Below are 17772 nucleotides of genomic sequence, written 5' to 3' on the forward strand. Positions count from 1 at the left end.
GTCAGAGAAGATACTTGAGATAATTTCTATGCTCCTAAATTTATTGAGGTTAGCTTTGTGTCCCAGTATGTGGTCGATTCTTGAGAATGTTCCATGAGCATTTGAGAAGAATGTATATTCTGATTTTTTTGGATGTAGTGTCCTGAAGATATCAATTAAGTCTAACTTTTCTATTGTTTCCTTTAGGATCTCTATTGCTTTATTGGTTTTCTGTCTTGAGGATCTGTCCATTGATGTGAGGGGGGTATTAAGGTCTCCTACTATGATTGTATTCTCATCAATATCTCCCTTTATGTCTGTTAATATTTGTTGTATGTATCTGGGTGCTCCTATATTTGGGGCATATATGTTGACGATAGTAACATCCTCTCCTTGGATGGATCCCTTAATCATTAAGTAGTGTCCTTCTTTGTTTTTCTTTATGTCTTTTGTTTTAAAGTCTATTTTGTCTGATATGAGCGTTGAGACTCCTGCTTTTCTGTCACGTCTATTGGCATGAAATATTTTTCCCCACCCTTTCACTTTCAATCTATATGTATCCTTTGTCCTAAGGTGAGTTTCTTGTAGGCAGCATATTGAAGGTTTTTGCCTTTTTATCCACTCAGCCACTCTGTGTCTTTTGATTGGGGCATTCAGTCCATTGACATTTAAGGTGATAATTGATAGATGATTATTTATTGCTATTTTGAACCTCGTGTTCCAGTTGATTCTATGGTTCTCCATTCTTCCTTTTTTTTTTTTTTTTTTTTTTTTTTGGTTGTGTGGTCTCCTGTTATTATCTGCTTGAGTGTTTTTTTGTTTTCATTTTTTGTGAATGCAATATTTGGTTTTGGCTTGTGGTTGCCCTGTTTTTTAAGTATGCTAACCCCTTCCTATAATTGTGTGTTTTAGCCTGATGGTCCTGTAAGTTCAAACACTTCATTACTATATTAAAATTAAGAAGAGAAACATACAAACAAACAAACAAAAAGGGTTATTTGTTTCCTAACATCCCTTGCCCACATTTTATGGTTTTGATGACTCTTTTTAATTTTTTTCTTTTTAATTTTATTTTGTTTGAAGTGTGTACATGATTAAATCTGTATGCTGGCTTATTTGAGTGACTGCTCTCTGATTGTGGTTTCCTCAGTCCTAGTTCTTCCTCTTCTTCTTTTTTTTTTTTTTTTCTTTTCTTTTTTCTTCCCTTTCCTTCTTTTCTTTTTGGCTTAAAGAAGCCCTTTCAGTATTTCTTTTAGCCTGGGTTTTGTGTTGCTGTATTCTTTTAGGTTTTTTTTGTTGGAAAAAATTTTTATTTCCCCTTCTATTTTAAATTATATTCTTGTTGGATAGAGTATTCTAGGTTGCATATTTTTTCCTTTTAGCACTGTAAATATCTTTTGCCATTCCCTCCTGGCCTGTAGTGTTTCTGTAGAGAAATCAGCTTATAATCTTATGGGGGTTCCCTTGTAGGTAACATTCTGCTTTTCTCTTGCAGCCTTTAGGATCCTCTCTTTATCACTAACTTTTGCCATTTTTATTGTGTTGTGTCTTGGTGTGGGTCTATTTGGGTTCAATTTATTTGGGGCCCTCTGTGCTTCCTGTATCTTGAACTCAGTATCCTTTATATTTGGGAAGTTTCCAGCGATAATTTCTTCAAATATATTTTCCATTCCCTTATCTCTTAAAGAATATTTTTTTCTTTTCCTTCCTCTTACTCTACTCCCTCTGTTATCTCTATTATATGTATTGTGAACTGAAGTTTGGCACTTGCCATCAGCCTCTACATGGGGTAAAACATGAGCCACTGCAGCTGCCGACCCACAGCACCCCCTGAGTGGAGCTCAGGATAGAGACCAAGAGTGAGACACTCTGTGCTCTGAGAAAACTGGAAGAACAGGTCTTCAGATAGTCAGATATTTTTAGATTTTATGTGCCCAATTCTTGCATCACCTCATAACTAGAAAAACACTAAAATCATTCATGGTGATGTCTGCTCCTTGTGACCAGTAGTAATCTTCAAGGAATCCACAACAAACTTTGGTGAAACGTACCTCCCCCTCACCTTTATCATATCCTGATATTCCCCCTTTTCCTCTTTGGGCAATATTTCAGAGCTATGTGAAATACCACCACCCTGTCTGTAGTTAAGGATAAAACAAAGAATGTCACAGTCATCTGCGAATGCAGTCACCTACAAAGGCGAGAGCCAGTGAGTCCTGCTGACTGTGAAAACTCAGGATACTGGCTCTGATAGTAGAGGTCATATCAAAGGAATGACTTCAGTGAGCCCAGGCCTCTTTTGTTCCTGCCACCAGCCCTTTGTTGCAAAAACTCCTGTATCTCCTATCTCCTCCCTCACCTCCTCTGAGCAGTTTCTCAGGGCCACCTGAGATGCTATCCCCAGGGTTTAAGTCTTAATTTCACCCCAAATAAAACTTAACTCTCAACTTTCAGGTTGTGCATTTTTTTTTTAAGTCAACAGTACATTGGTGTAATTATTGATGCCATACAATTCTCTGAGGACCCATCCATTTGTTTTCATTCTTTTGTCCCTCTGTTCTTTGGGTTGCATAATCTCTATCAATTTATCTTCAAGTTTAGTCATTCTTTCTTTTATCAGTTCAGTTCTAATATTGAGGCCCTCGGTATACCCCTTGTGGCTCAGTGGTAACAAACCCAACTAGTATCTATGAGGATGCTAGTTCAATCCCTGGCCCCACTCAGTGGATTAAGAATCCAGCATTGCTGTGAGCTGTGCTGTAGGTGGCAGACACAGATTGGATGTGGCATTGCTGCAGCTGTGGTGTAGGCTGTTGGCTGCAGCTCCAATTCGACCCTAGCCTAGGAACTTTCATATGCCACATGTGCAACCCTAAAAAGACAAAAAAAAAAAAAAAAAAAAAAAAAAAAGAGGCCCTCTCCTCTATTTTTATTTGAATTATTGTACTTTCCAAGTTAACAATTTACATCTAGTTCTTTTTCATAATTTCAATTTCTCTCTCCACCCCCCTCCCTTGTGGCCTCAGCCAAGTCACATCATGTGGAAGTTCCCAGGCCAGGGATCAAACCCATACCATAGCACTGACCCAAGACACTGCAGAGACAACACTGGATCCTTAACCCACTGCACCACAGGAGAATGCCTCCAAATCTTTATTGGCATGCTCCAGATGTTATGACATTACCATCATACCTTCCTTAACTCTCTAATAATATTTTCCTTTAGTTCCATGAACATATTTAAAATGGCTACTTTGAAATCACCTGTTAAATTCAATATTTGATAGATATCTGATAGTTCTGTTCCCTATAGGAGGAAGAATACAAAGATAAGGCAGGAAATAAATTAAATATAGAATAGAAAAACAATGAATGTAATGAAACCAAGGTTGTTTATTTTAAAAGATCAACAAAATTGACAAAACTTTAACTAGAAAGACTAAGAAAAAAGAGAAAAGACACAAATAACTAAACTCAAAAATGAAAGTGAGGATATTACACTACAGCTGACCTTACAGAAATTAAAAGAATTAGAGTACTAAAAATAATTTTATGTCAATAAATTATACAATATGGATAAATGAACAAATTCTTAAAAACACAAAAATTATAAAAACTGATTCAAGAGAAAAATAGAACATCTGAACAGACTTATAACAAATAGGTTGAATTGATAAGCAAAAGCTACCAACATAGAAAAGTCCAGGACCAGATGGCTTCTCTGGTGAATTCTACCAAATATTTTAAAAAGAAGTAACACTAAGTCCTACTCAAATATTTCCAAAAAAATTTAAAAATTCTTAACACATTCTATGAGGCCAATATTTACCTAAAACCAAGACAAATATACTGTTACAGCAGCTACCCAGCAGCCCTACACTGCAGCGTATCAGCTCTGGCGACAGCCCTGTGGCTGTAGCGTACTAGCTCCAGCAGCTCTGTGGCTGCAGTGGATTAGCTCTTTTACCCCGTGAGAAACCAAACGACACATGAAGAGTTGGAGAACTCAGGTTTAACACGCCGGCAGGCTCAGAGATCACTCTCCAGAGTCTGAGCCCGGAAGAAGGGTTTCACAAGGCTTTTATGGGCTACTTCTTCCGGGTCCATGCTTGGCTAGTTGGACTGGAGTGATGTCAGGCAAGGTAGTAGATGCGGAAACAAATTTACAGAAGCAGATGTGTGGGGGAGGAGTGGTTGGGGCAGTTGGCTAGACTTTGCTTAGTCATCATGGCCGGGGTCTCTCCTTTCTACATTTTTATTGGGACGTTTTCTCCTACAATACCACACACACACACAAACACACCTATAGACCAATATCTCTTATGAATATAGACACAAAAATTCTCAACAAATACTAGCAAAATAAATCAACAGCACATTAAAAAAAGATTATATATTATGGGCAAGTAAGACTATCTCAGAAATAGAGAGAAATAACACAAATAATTTAATGCATCATATCGAAACTGAAACATCTCTGACTCAAACTCAGCCTAATCACAGATTGTGACTTGAACCCACATTTTTTTTTTTTTTAATATTAAAATCACTCACCTGGTGTCTGGACTTACTGAGGCTCAGGATCTTTGTGTGTCAGTGTAGAAGGTATTTAGTGAGAGGAAAAGTGATAAGCAAGAAATAGGTTTATTTTTAGGACACTTGTGAGGGATACAGGCAAGCAGGTTCTGCCTTGAGGATTAGGTGGACTACATTTTTATGATACAAGGAAAGTGGGGACGTGGGAAAAGACCACCTTCTTCCTCATTCTTCAAGTAGATGGCAGGCTTAAGTCACTAGCACCTCCTTTCTGTCAGGTAAGAGAGTGACCTTAGGAGGTCAAACTATGACTGTCATGGTGCTTATTCATATCAGCAGAAGGGTACTAACATATGCTAAATATGTTGAATTACCTCAGGTTTCTGTATTATGAGGGTCTCCTACTATGGAATGTCATCTTTCCCATAAATTCCTGTTCTTTTCCCTAAAGATCATTATCTTGCTGAACTTGAACGCAGGCCTCATTTTATCTTTCACTTAATGGCCTGAGGCATATCTCACACTTTTAATTATGGTGAAGCCTACTTCCTTCTATGAGCAGTCAGGTCATTAACTTACAATGTTCTCCCAAAGTTCCCTAGTTTCCTTCTCTATCTATGGTCCCCTACCGGGACTTCTACAACTACTTGTGTAAGTATCCTACTCCATCCCTATCAATATTAAAATAATGAAGGAAAGTAAAACTAAATGATCATTTCAATAATGTAGAAAAAGCATTTGACAAAATTCAATACTATTTCATGATACAAACACTCAGAAAACTAGGACTAGAAAGGAAATTATTTAACATGATTTGTTATTATGATAAGAAATATACACATTTGATCTTAGTCTGTTTCTAGCACAGAACTCCTAAAATTCTTGGAATTTCCTAAGTGGGAGAGTCATAAAATTGTCTTTTGTCATGCTAATGAAGTGACATTAGAAAGCACCCAAGGATGGGAGTGGCTGGCAGTGGAGCCAACCTAGTGATTAGAGGTTGAGGACTTGTTGTCCCACTCCCAGACTTCTGGGGAGGGGAGAGGGACTGGAGAGTGAATCAATCATCAGGGGCCAGGGAGTTACTCAGTGAAGCCTCCTCAAAAACTGAAAAGGGTGGTGTTCAGAGAGCCTCCAGGTTGGTGAACATGTGGAGATCTGGAGAGAATGGTGCACTCAAAGATAGTATAGGAACTCTGTGGTCTGTTCCATGTGCCTTGCCCTATGTGTCTCTCCTGTGAACTAAAAAAATATAACCTGAAAGTTGAGAGTTAAGTTTTATTTGGGGTGAAATTAAGACTTAAGCCCAGGAAACAGCATCTCAGGTAGCCCTGAGAAACTGCTCAAAGGAGGTGAAGGGGGAAGCTAGGATATAAGGTTTTTGCAACAAAAGGAAGGTAGTAGGAACAAAAGACTTAGAGCAAACAGGATTTACAAAAGATTTACAGAAAACCCTTTTCTGTGGGAAGATGTAAAGGTCTGTGCTTACTGGAATCACTCCTTTGATATGCATCTCAGCTGTGGGCCAGTCTTTATTTCTTTCCTGAGTTCCCTCAGGGCTCCCTGGCCCAACCTTGGGAGTGGCTGTTCTCACAGATGACCATGACATCTTTTGTTTTGCCCACTAACTGCAGCCCAGGAGGAAAGGGGGAATATCAAGATATAAGTCATAAAGGTGAAGGGGGAGGGGCATGTAGCCATGCACACATTTTATAGAAGTTTGCTGCTGGTCTTGTGAACGTTACTACTAGTCACTGACATTAGTCATTATTGATGGATTTTAGTGTTTTACTAGATATGAGGAGATGCAAGATTTGGGCACATAAAATCTTCTCCTAAAAATATCTAACTATCTGAAGACCTGTTCTTCCAGTTTTCCCAGAGCAGAGGTGCCTCACTCCTGGTCTCCACCCTGAGCTCCACTCAGGGGGGTGATACAGGTTGGCAGCTGCCGTGGCTCATGTTTTACTCCATGTAGAGGCTGATAGCAAGTGCCAAACTTTAGTTCACACTCCCATCTGGCTGTTTCTGAATAATAAGCTGGTGATCTAGTAAGTAAAATGTTTCTCTGAGTTCTATGAGCCAATCTAGCAAATTAATTGAAACCCCCAAAAGTGATCATGGGGACCTCTGATTTATAGCCACTGTCAGCAGTACATGTACCAACCTGGACTTACCACTGGCATCTGAAGTCCAAGGAAGGGGTCTAGAACCTCCAATCTTCAGCCAGTCACCCAGAAGCACAGGTGACAACCCAGGGTTGTGACTGCTGCCTAACATGTGTGGGTGAAGGCAATCATGTAAGACTGAGCCCTTGACCCTTAACCTGTGGAATCTGATTTGTCTCCAGATAGACAGTGTCAGAACTGAGTTGAATTCTCAGAACTCTGCTGTCTTAAAGGACACACATCCCCTCCCCAAAACACACACACTGGAATTGAGTACAGGAACCCAAAAGACTTGATAAAGGCAATTTACCAAAATCCCATAACTAATCTCATACTCAGAGTTGAAAGATTGGAAGTTTTCCCCCTAAGATCAAAAACAAGACAAGGATGCCCACATTTACCACTGCTGTTCAATATTGTACCATAAGTCCTACCCAGAGTAATTAGGCAAGGAAAAAAAAAGGGGGGAATCCAAATTAGAAAGGAAGAAGTAAAATTATAGTTAGATTAAAAGATCCTTTATATAGAAAATACTAAAGAATCCACCCCAAACTACTAGAGCTATTTATTCATCAAGTCCATCAAAGTTGCAAAGTAATATCAACATGCAAAAAATCAGCTGTGTTTCTACACACCAGAAATAAGCAACATATAAAGGAAGTTAAGAAAACAGTTCCATTTACAATAGCACCAAAATGAATAAATGCCTATGAAACATTTAATCAAAAAGGTGAAAGACATTTGTACTATCACTTTGGAAAATCATTCCTTAATGTTTTATAAAGTTGAATAACCTCAATATTACTATAGTCAATATTTATTTTAGATAAGTAAAAGCATATTCCCCCCCCCCCAAAAAAGGAGAGAGACAAAAGAATTCCATAGGAGCTATATCTATAACAACAATAAAGAAAAGAAGATTAAGGATCTCTGAAAATCTTTACTGTAAAAGCAGTAAGAGCACTCACCAAAAAATTGTCAATATCCACATTCTCCAGAACTCTGGAAATTAAAACAAAGACTTGCAACAATCTAAGTAGTGTTTATTCAAGAAAAGTGGATAAATATCAACATAAAAAAGCAAGTTTTTTTTTGTGTTTCAGCTTGTACTATTTCCATCCTCTTCTTGCCAGATTTAACATAGCCCCGAAAGTCAATAGGCCTACAAACCAGGTGAAAATTATTAGCCAAGCAGCCTCTAGAGGCAGCAAAATGGAGCTCCTCCAAAAACCAACTTCCACAGCTTCATCCACAACTGGGAATTGCAGTACAACTGCTGCATTTAGGACTTCATGCCTCCAGTATGGCTCTTCTTGTGTGCATCCCACACCCAGATGTCTGCTGATACTGCAGCCTTGTCTCCATGACGCCATGTTGGTTCTATAGACCTTCCTTTGTGCAACAGAAATGAGAGAAGAAAAGGCTAAATACATGAATTTCATCTTTCTTCTCTTGAAAATGAAACAAAGAGATGACTATAATGAAAACAAACATTCAAAAATACAGTTTTGTCAGGAGATAAATGCTTTCTTCAGTGCAATTTGTAAATACAGATCTAAGTTTATCTGACTTAGAAGCTTTTTTCTTTTTTTCTGAAAAAAAAAAAAAAAAAGGAAATTGAGTTCATTTCTCAGGATATTCTCACTAACTCTGATCCAGCCTAGAAGAATGAGTGAAATTTCAGTGTCCTCAGTCATGTGAGGTTTTTTTGTCACAATTGACAATGCAGGTCAAGTGTTAGAACTTTGCATGTATTTAATAAATTCTCAATAAGGATAAGAAACAAGGATGATAATAGTGAGGAGGAGGATGCTAATGGTGGTGGTCTGCTTAAAGAAGTTAGAGAAGAGTCATGAAAAATTAAGATTGGGAAAGGAAATCAAGGAGGTGAGGGTTTTGAACATGAGAATAGGCTAATCACTTTAGAGCTATTTTCTCTGTGAGGAATTTTAAATGAATGCCTTTCCTTTGAACCAGGCATCTCACATAAGGAATAGTGAGTTAGGAGGAAAAAGGGATATAGAAGGGAGTAGAAGAAACAGTTCTGGAAAGAGTTACCAATTGACCATTGGATTTAATACATAAAAAGGGAAACAATTTTAGTTGATGTCTTGAGCCATATGAAATTATTCTTTAGCTTATAAGAAGATTAAGGTAATTCAATGGAAAGAGGACACAGAAAATTCAAACTATATCTTTAGTCTCAGCCTAATTGATAGGTTCCTATGATATTTATAAAAAGAAACTTTGTGCTCTGAGAATAAAATAATCATATTGAAACATCTGCTTATGATACAAAGTTCAAGGTATTTATGAAACTCTCGTACATAATGCATTCCAAGATAAATAAAGGTTGTTTTGAAAGATAGAATACATACCTGATTGATCCAATTTAGGTATCAAAATTTTGATAGTAAATCAAGGGAAGCCAGTCTAGTTCAGACATCAGTGTAAAGAGACTTTAGGAGAATCTGAATTAGGAGTCAAATAGAGAGAATATAAAAATAAAAGCAGTACTTGCTGTCTCCTCATATGTTGTATGTTCATTTTAATTAAATAAAAATATTTCCTAGTGTCCCTTGGGACTTCCTCTTTGATCTATAGATAATTTGGAAGGGTGTTGTTTAAATTTGAATTTTTTGGAGTTATTTTAGGTATCTTTCTATTATTAATCTCTAGTAAGTTTATTGTGATCATTCTATGATGTCTATCCTTTTAAACTTGTTTTGGAGTTCCCGTTGTGGCTCAGTGGAATCAAACCTGACTAGTATCCATGAGGACAAGGGTTCAATCCCTGGCCTCCCTCAGTAAATTGGGGATCTGGCATTGCTGTGAGCTGTGGTGTAGGTTGCAGATGCGGCTTGGACCCTGCGTTGCTGTGGCCGTGGCATAGGCTGGCAGCTGCAACTCCGATTCAGCCCCTAGCCTGGGAACTTCCATAAGCTGGGGTTGCAGCCCTAAAAAGAAAAAAACAAAACAAAACTTGTTTTATGGGCAAGAACATAGGCTATCTTGGTGAACGTATACTTGAAAAAAATGTGTATTGCGCTCTTGGTGGCAAAATGTTCTCTAAATGCCAATTATATCTGTTTGGTTCAAGGTGTTCAGTTCTTTTATGTCTTTATTTTTTGTTTACTTGTTCTATTGATTACTGACTAAGGAGTGAAGTCTCCAAAGAACTGGATTTCTCTGTTTTTCTTTACAGTTCTATCAATTTTTGCTTAGGTACACATATATTTATTTGGTTTTTGTTCTTAGATGCACACAAATGCAGGATTCATGTCCTCTTGCTGAATTGATCCTTTATTCAGTATGTAACATTCCTGTTTATTCCAAGTAATTTTCTTCTGAAATCTGCTTTGTTATTACCATGTGATCATTCTATGATGATCATTCCATCTCTGGTAAGAAAAATTCTCAAATGATCCCTGATCACTCATACCCTTGAGTAATATCCTCCCCTGGAGCTGACTAGCAAATATGATGGAATAAGGTTTTATGTTGTATGGCAAAGGTGAAGGGATTTTACAGATGTAGGGAAAGTTCTCAGGTAGTTGAGTTTGAGTTAATAAAAAGGATGTTTATCCTGGGTAGGTCTGAGTGGATCAGGTAAACCCTTAAAATAGGCAAAAAGAAGCAGCAGCAGATGTTCTACTTTGGGCTTGAAGGACATAAACTGCCACGTTGTCAAGAAAGCCATGTGGCTAGAAATGGTGGGTGACCTGAGAGCCTTGGTTCTATAACCACAAGAAACAATTCCATCAACAACCTGTGAGTTTGGAAGAGACTCCCAAACCTCAGAGGAGATTGCAGCCTTGGAAAGCGCTTGTATTTCAGCTTATTGAGTACTTGAGCACAGGATTCAGCTGATGCATATCTGGACTCCTGACCCACAGACACTGTGATATAGTAAATTTGTTTTGATTTAATCCACTAAATTTGTGATCATTTGTTATTCTCCAGTAGAAAATGATGTGCCAATTTTCCTTGGTTATATGTTTTCCTGGCATGTCTTTTTTCTTTCTTTTTATAGGTATACCTTAATTTATTCTGCTTTATTTTTATTGTGCTTTGCAGATAATGTGTTTTTTACAAATTGAAGGATTGTGGCAACCCTGCATTTTCAGATGATGATATACTTACCAACATATTTCCAGTGATTTTTTTTCCAGTAAATAAGAATTTCCACTTGGCATCATTTTCTTTTAGACTAAAGACCTTCTATTTGCCATTTTCTGTGTGTCGGTCAGCTTCCAAATATATATATGTTTTTTAATCAAGAATATGTTTATTTTGCTTTTATTTCTGAAAGTTATTTATTTAAGCTTCATATAGAATTCTAGATCGGCAATTTCCTTCTTTCAGTACTTTAGAGATGTTCCTTTGTCTTTCAACATTTTTGTGTTAGTTGTTGTTGTTTTTCCTGATGAGATGTTAGTTGTCTTTCTATCAGGGCTTTCGGCTGTATGCCTGAGTGAGGTTTTCTTTTCATTGACCCAGTTTGAGGCAGTGGTACCTACAGGAATTTGGTCTTCCAAGATTGGAGCTCTGGTTACTGTAAGCCTTGCTCCCTTCTCCAGAAGGTGAAGTTGGCCTGACACATCCTGACTGGGAAAGAGGTGGGCCAGCATATCATTGATAAGATTCAATAGGTGTCCTTCAGCCTGCAGAAACAATCCTGCAAAGTAGGAATCATGAAGTCTTTGGGGTTTTTTTTGTTTGTTTTGATTTTGTTTTTGTCTTTTTAGGGCTGCACCCGTGGCATATGGAGGTTCCCAGGCTAGGGGTTGAATCAGAGCTGTAGCTGCCAGCCTACGCCATAGCAACATAGGATCCGAGCCACATCCATGACCTACACCACAGCTCATGGCCAGATCCTTAACCCACTGAACGAGGCCAGGGATAGAACCTACGTCCTCATGGATGCTAGTCAGGTTCGTCAACTATTGAGCCATGTTGGGAACTCTGGAATCATGAAGGCTTTGAATCATCCCAACATAAATCATCTGAAGTGATGGAAACTGAGGAATCTCTCTACCTCATCATGGAATAGTAGAGGAAAGGTTTGATTGCCTAGGGACTCATGGATTTATGACAGAAAAGAGGCCCAAGCCCAGTTCTAAAAGGCAGTGTCTACTGTGGAGTACTGTCACTAGCAAGTTTGTTGCACATAGAGAATTAAAAGAAAAAAGCCTGCACTTTGATGCTGGTGTGAATGTCAAGATTAAAGTCTTTAGCCTAAGCAACAAATTCACTTTTGGTAGCAATCTGGGTACCATGTGGGGCAGTCCCCCTTATGCAGCCTGAAAGTCTTTCAGGGTCAAAAGTTTGAAGGCCCCCCAGTGAATGCATGGAGCTCTGTGTGTGGGCTGGGGCAGGGGGTGTCATCCTATATATACTGATCAGCAGATTCTTGCCTTCTGATGCCCAGAAATTTAAGGAGCTGTAGAAGCAGGTGCTGAGACAACACCACCATATCCCCTCCTACATGTCCATAGGGTATGACTTGCTCAAGAAATTTCTCATTCTCAATCCCAGCAAAAAAAAAGCACTTTAGAGCAAATCATGAAAGATTGATGGATGAATGTAGATCATGAAGATAATGAAAGAAAGCCTTTTGTGGGCCACCCCTGACTCTCAGGACCACCAGATGTTGTCTGCAGGTTACAAGGGAAGAGATCCATGTCTTCAGATGGGCTGGAAATACACCAAAGTGATAGCCACCTCCTTGCTCCAGGGCTACAAGGGATCCAAGCTGGAGGATCACACTATCACCCTGAAAGTCCAGCCATTAGCTGAGCTAAAAAATGGCACCCCTTCCCATCCTACAAGGTACATCACAGCACCTCTGCTAACCTCAAGCAGCAGAGTTTTAGCAAGGCTGCCATTCCTGCCTTCAATCCCTACTCTAAGAATACTCAAGGTAGGCTTTCCCACTGCGGCTTAGCGGGTTAAGAACCCAACTAGTATCTATGAGGATACGGGTTCAATTCCTGGCCTTGTTCAGTGGGTTAAGGATCAGGCATTGTTGCATGCTGCATGTAGGTTGCAGATGCAGCTCAGATCCAGCACTGCTGTGGCTGTAGTGTAGGCTGGCAGCTATGGCTCTGATTAGATCCCTAGCCCAGGAACTTCTATATGCTGCAGGTGTGGCCCTAAAAAGAAGAAAACAAACAAACAAAAAGGAATACTCAAGGTAGCAATGAAGGAAATCAGCAGTCTGAGGATGACCAGGAGTAAGGATAGAAGGCCAGCAGCATAATCCATGTCTGACAGCCCCCTTTCTTGTCTGAGAGGAAAAAGAACCCCTTTTCCCCTTGGCAAGCTATGGCCTCTCCACCAACATAAACAAAGCAACAAATCCCTGCTTTTGGAGAGGGCCAGGCTTGGGAGGCCTCCATCTAGAACAGCAAAGCCATCCTAATTGTGTTGGGGTTGGAACCTCCTTGACTTCTGTGTCCCCAGCCCCCACAGGGTCCCCAGCCCACCCACCTGCACCAAGAATCCAAGAAAACCTCAGTGCAGCCCCACCAGGCCTGCTGGCTGCACCCTGCAGGGAGAAACTATGAGGCGCCACAGCCCAGCACAATCCCACAGTGTTATCTCCACGACTTCCCCCTCTTCTCACAACATCAGCATCAGTGAGGCATCCCAAACTCAACCAAATCCCTTGCATGTGTCTAAAGGAAACTATCCATATTCATGGCTCTGACAGTTGTGACCAGCCTTTCCCTCTGGGAACAACCAGGGCTGTCAGGGGACTGTTGGGCACTGCAGCAAATTTTCCTTCAGTTTTATGCACAGAAATCTGTTTCAGGTTCGCCTAAGCATCCTGAATGAATCTGAAAGCAAAGACTGCATGGAGATGCTCAAACCTGTGGTGGGCCTCGAAGGCCATGATAAAGAAAAAGATTTCTGAGAAGCCAAGCCTCACTCACCACATTAACATTGGCTTTGAGCATCACCAGTACAGGGAGCCTAAGATGCTGATACAGGAGAAGGAAACAGACTCAAACAGCAATCTGTGAGCTGTACTAGAAGCTCACACCCACTGTGCTGCAGCGAGATTGGTGGCATCGCTGGAGCACTGGGATGCAGATTCAATCCCCAGCCAGGCACAGTGGGTTAAGGATCTAGTGTTGCCACAGCTGAGGTATAGGTTGCAACTGTGGCTGGGATCTGATCCCTTGCCAGAGAAGTCCATATACCACAGAATGGCCAAAAAAAAGGGGGGGGGGACGTTTATGCACAGAGGGCTCATTGGATGAGGGGGACACTGTGCAGTAGAAATGGAGGTGTGCAAACTGCCTCGAGGGTCTCTCAACAGGTTCAATTAATGTAGCTACCCAGCATCTCTGCAGCCCTCACAAATACTGACTACAAATTAACCAAGGAGCTTAAGCTTTAAAAGCCTCCCAGGAGCTTCATGGGGGACAAGAGGAGAGGTCAGCTGGCCCCAGCTGCCAGATCTGCCACTCTACCCACAACTGGAGAAACTACAGAGACTGAATCACTGTTTTTTTCCTGGACATGTCTCTCTGCCCTTCCCCAACGTTCCCTCCGTGTTTGGGGGGAAGGGAGATGGTTCTGTATAAATCAATGCAGTGCAGATGAAAATAAGCTATCTTTTCAAAGCTCCCAGTTGCAAGGGAGTAAGTCATCATCACTTACCCTTGGCAGAGACTCTGATGTAACATTGCAAGGGGAGTGGGATAGGTTTATAATGAAAAACAAAACAAAACAAAAAGAGAGAGAGAGAAGGCTTCAGGGGGCTTGTTGGCCTGGGGAAGGTAGAACCAGGTTAACCAGAGGAAGGTGCCTCTCCTGATTGTTTGGGGAGCAAATGTGGCTTTCTGTGGTTGGTCCTGAGTTTAAAGGGGATGAGGAGATGAGGGTCAAAGAATAAAATAACTCTGACAGTGGAGATGGGATAGAAGGTGGCTGTGTGGAGTCAAGGACTGAGGTTTCTGTTAACTTTTCTCACCATTATAGAAGCATCTCTGAGATTACTTTCTTAACACCTGGGAAGAGAAACTGAATCTACATATGGTGATGGGAAAAATATGGTGGGCCTGGCATGGCACTCCTTTTGTGAAAAACATTGTTGTGCTTTTCTGAAAAGCTCTACCCATCTCCCTCCCATGTTGAAGAACTAGGGGATGGAATTGATTCTTTATTTTTTTCTATTAGCATACACATTAAAAAACTAGGGACCATATAATCTGAAGAGAATTTTAATCCTTTAACATTCAGGTCAAACTTAAATGGAAATCAATTTATTGCATTCCTTCGCATTCCTGAAACAAATCCCAGTTTCCTTCAGAGTAAAAGTCAAAAAGTTGATGATGGCCAACAGAGCTCTCTGTGTTTCCCTGTGTCCCCTCTCTGGCTGTCTTACAAGTCTCCCATTCTGGTGCTGGCCATGCTCATCTCCAGCTATGCTTACCTCCTGCTGTTCCTTAACTGACCCAACATTCTCCTGCCTCATATCTTTTGCACTGACTGTTCCTTCTCTTGTTCCAGCAGATCTCACACAGCCAGCACCTTTGGTCTTGCCCCCATGGCATGCTCTCCATGAACTCTGCTTTGACCTTTCTATTGATAAATCTATTTACCCAAGACAATTTCCTCTTTTATAATCTCCCTTTATTACTGTTTCATACACTTAACAACTTACTCGTTCTTTTTTTTATCATTTATTTTCTGTCTCCCCAGCTCCTACCAGAATGAAAGTTCCATAAGGGCAGAAGTCTCAGTCTGTTTTATTCACTGATGTATCCCAAGGGCTCGGAGGGCTGCCCAGCCAGAACAGGTGTTCAATAAATATGTGCAAAAATGAACTGAGATTCCAGATCCAGGGTCTTTTCTATGACCCCACAACTGCCTGTCACAGTAATGAGCATGATAATAATGTGAACCATTATAGTACATGTATAATAACCTTAGTTTACATAGCATTTTCACATAAAGAGTCTAAGTAGGTCAGAAATTGGGTGGTTTTGCTCTGCTAGGTGTATTTTTAAAAGGCAAGCTATCTAACTGGAACATCAAGTGTTAATGGAGCAGAGCCTGTTATAAACAGCAACAAGCTATAAACTGTGAAGCTACAAAATTAGTAGCAACACTCTCATTCTCTGGGAATTTTAGATACATTAGGAAACTGTAATTACTGACTCCATCTGCCTACTCTGTCTTGAGCTTAATTATGTATTTCAGAAGGAACATTTTTCATATTTTCATTTTTGTATATATAAATATTTAGCTACATCTCTTATCATTTTCTGCTTCCCCTTCCCTCTGCTTTTGCCATTTACAATTTTTCCAAGCTATTTTTACTTCCAAATTGCAATGTCTTTCCCCAGAATCAACATGAGATTGAAGCCAAGAAATTTATTTCTGCCAGTGTTTCCAGGGCATCTTTGAAGAGGGGTTATTGAGCCCCAAACACACATTTACGAATGGTGGGGAGGGGACAAGGGCCGATCTAGTATCCTTTCCAAGTCGAAATATTCAAAATATTAACACAACCTCTAAAATCAATACTGAATGGATTCTTCCTGAGGGAGGTGGGGATATAAATGAAATTGGCACACAATGACTTAAACAATGTTTAGTAGGATTCTTTAAATCAAGATTTAGAATAGTCTTTAAAATATGAATGTGGCTCTCGAAGAGGGAACTACAGCAGACACGGTTTCCTAGAATTATTTTTTATTGAATTTTAATTGATGTATAATATTATATTAGTTTCAGATGTACAACTTAGCGATTCCATATTTTTATACATTATGAAATGATCACTGCAATAAGACCAGGACCATCTGTCACCATGCAAAGTTGTTACAATATAATTGACTGTATTCCCTATGTGTACATCACATCCCTGTGACTTATTTATTTTATAGCTGAAAGCTTGTACCTCTTAATCCCCTTCACTGATTCTGTCCACCCTCCCACCCTTCCCACCCCTGAACACCAAAAACAAACTCTCTGGGGGGATGCGACACCTCTTAGCATTTTCCCCAACAACATTTTGAAATATTTTGAAAAATATATGATCCAGTGAACATATTTTTCCTTAAAGACATATGTATCCCAGAGTATTGGTTGGTGTTGGCTGGATCTTGAGTCATTTCAATATTCCTCCCACCTCGATGAAACACCAGAGAGAACTGCAAATAAAGATTAAGTGTGGAAAGAAAATATAACTTCTATCTCATTCTCCTTTCTAGCAGAGAGAGAAAAAAGATGACAAAGTGATTTTATTTTTCCTTCCCTCCCACTTTTGCCCTCCAGGTCCACTAAGTCTTAGTGCCTTAACACTTTTCAATTCTTTACAAACCCTCACCAGCCTCCAAGAATGTCCTGAAGAAAACTCCACCCACCATGTCTATGTTTAGAAATTTAGCACCAAAAGACAGAGTTATCCCTGAAGGCAGAGGAGTGTGTCCATGCTTGGACCTGAGAAGAAACAGTTTAATTTGGGAGAAAAGAAAGGCTGTCCAGACTAGAGAAGACTGGACTGTGGGTTGTTTAGTTTTATGTGGGGAGGGAAGTGTGTTCAGTAGGGGATGGGCATGGATACCTGCTTACAGTCCCTGCCCCCAGGTGAAGGCTTAGCCCTATTATGTGCAGTCAGGAGGGGTTTGGGGGGGGCTGTCTTTACCCCATGTGATGATGGAGGAAATAGCCTTACCTTCTCCAGTGGGTCAAGGTTAGCAGGAAGCAGCATTAAACCTGATTAGGCAAAGAACCAACTCTCGTCCTACCTTCAGGACTAGAAATTCACGTCAAATAAGACTAAAACACCATTAATCACCATGGAACTTTTAATGTAAGTGAATTCTGGCACTACCTGCAATGACCCTTCTAATCCTATGCATTATTTGTAATAGCATTGGTGAGAAGAGACTAATTTGGAATTCCAGGACAGGGTGATGAAGATTGTATCAGCAGCAGGAGTGGAATTCCCACTAGTTCCCATCCTGGGAACATTAGTTAAATGCCTTGGGATTCCAGTGGGGTTAAGTCGGCATGTCTTTGGTCCACAGGCAGTACAGTAAGAAAGGAGATTGTGGACAACTGTCTG

The 17772-nt window shown here is 40.0% G+C and overlaps 1 protein-coding gene and 1 pseudogene across 14 annotated transcripts in view; both read left to right on the forward strand.

Moving 5' to 3' along the window:
• Window positions 1-17772, forward strand: part of LOC146405318 (uncharacterized) — an 887521-nt gene that overhangs the window by 790455 nt on the left and 79294 nt on the right. The window lies entirely within an intron of this gene.
• Window positions 11657-12638, forward strand: LOC110259282 (serine/threonine-protein kinase MARK2 pseudogene; annotated as a pseudogene).

This window comes from Sus scrofa, chromosome 2 (assembly GCF_054392235.1).
Source record: "Sus scrofa isolate SSC_HxYL_T2T_F1_AM1 chromosome 2, Sscrofa_HxYL_maternal_Yorkshire_Landrace_v2.0, whole genome shotgun sequence".
Taxonomy (NCBI): Eukaryota; Metazoa; Chordata; class Mammalia; order Artiodactyla; family Suidae; genus Sus; species Sus scrofa.